Below are 1,909 nucleotides of genomic sequence, written 5' to 3' on the forward strand. Positions count from 1 at the left end.
CCCGTCTACAATTGTATCATTTATTTACATATTAGCGGTAACCTGAGGATTGGATTCGAAACATTGTTTGACTTGTTTGGACGAAGTTTATTGGTAACTTTTTGGGATTCCTTTGTCTGCATGTTGAACGAGTTGACACGAGTGGAAGGGATACTGAATCAAACGCGACTAATAAACTCGACTTTTTTGGGATAATTCCAAGAAGGCTTTATCGAACAAACAACATTGTTGTGTACCTGGGACCCTTTGGGATTACGAACAGAGGAATTCTTCAAGGTAGTGATTTTTTTTCTCTATTTCTGACTTTTGTGATGCTGTGCTGGTTTTGGGAATTGTATTTAATGCTTTTGTACGCAGGGCGCTGTCCTCAGATAATTGCATACTTGCTTTTGCATGAGCCTTTTTGAAATCTGACAAAGTGGCTGGATTAACAAGAAGTTAAGATTTTAAATGATGTATGATTTTTTGTATTTCATCGGATGTTTTTACCGGATGTTGTCGAGATGGGCGCTAGGCACCCCACTATCCAAATTAAGCACAACATGTCAGAGCAGCTCACAGATCATGCACCTGTAACAGCACCATCTGTAATAGCCATCCACTACGCTCAGCCCCATATCTGTTATTTATTTTGCCCCTTCAACACATTCAGTATCTTACTTGCACACTCATCTTCTGCACATTATCACTCCAGTGTTTATTGCTCTATTGTAATTATTTCGCCATATTGCTATTTAATGCTTACTCCCTTATCCTTACTCATTTACACACTTTGTTCTACTGTATTATTGACTGTGTGGTGTTTGTTTATTCCACATATGTAATGCTGTGTTGTTTGTGTCGCATACTAGATTTTTTTTTTAAAATTCCATATGTTTTATTTATTAGTTTGTGATGTCTTCACTATTTTTCTACAATGTAGAAAGTTAGTAAAAAATAAAGAAAACCTTGATGAGTAGGTGTGTCCAAACTTTCTGACTGGTACTGTAGATCTTCTGCACAGCTTCTGAACAGACTGTGACCTGAACAGACCTACGGCCGCTAAAGACTGTGACCTGATCAGACCTGTGACCTGACAGACCTATGACCTGACAGACCTGGCCGACAGACCTGGGCCTGACAGACTTGTGACTACAGACGCTAGGCTCCTGAAAGACCTGTGACCTGACAGACCTGGTGACTGACAGACTATGACCTGACAGACTGGGCCTGACAGACCTGGCCCTGAAGAACTTGTGACCTTGACAGACCTGTGACTGACGACTGTGACTGACAGACCTGGCCCTGGCAGACCTGTGACCTGACGACCTGTCAGACCTTGACAGACCTGGGCCCTGACAGGACAATGGGCCCTGACAGACTGTGACCCTGACAGACTGAGCCCTGACAGACCTGTGACGTGACAGAACCTGTGACCTGACAGACCGTGGGCCTGACGACTGTGACTGAACAGACCTGTGACTGACAGACTTGGGCCCTGACAGACATGGCCTGACAGACCTGTGAGCTTGCAGACCTTGTGACCTGACAGAATGGGCTCTGACAGTAAATTCAGTAAGACAAAATAATAGTATTCAAAAAAAGGCCCACAATACAAATTCCATCTAGACAACGGCTGCTCTAGAGGCACACAAATAAAACGATAGCATACCTGGCTGAAATCATCACCACAGGTACATTCGCCACAAAGCTGTGAACGATATGAGAGGCAAGTAGGGCCTTCTACGTCATCAAGGAAATAAAACTTCGACGATCCCAATTAGGATCTGGGCTAAAAATTTTAGAATCAGTTATGAACCCATTGCCCTTTATGGTTGTGAGGTCTGGGGTCTGCTCACCAACCAGGATCCCAAAATGGGACAACCACGCAAATTGAGAATCTGCCATGTAGAATTATGTGTACAGATCG

The sequence above is a fragment of the Salvelinus sp. IW2-2015 genome, unplaced genomic scaffold (assembly GCF_002910315.2).
Source record: "Salvelinus sp. IW2-2015 unplaced genomic scaffold, ASM291031v2 Un_scaffold3142, whole genome shotgun sequence".
Classification (NCBI taxonomy): domain Eukaryota; kingdom Metazoa; phylum Chordata; class Actinopteri; order Salmoniformes; family Salmonidae; genus Salvelinus; species Salvelinus sp. IW2-2015.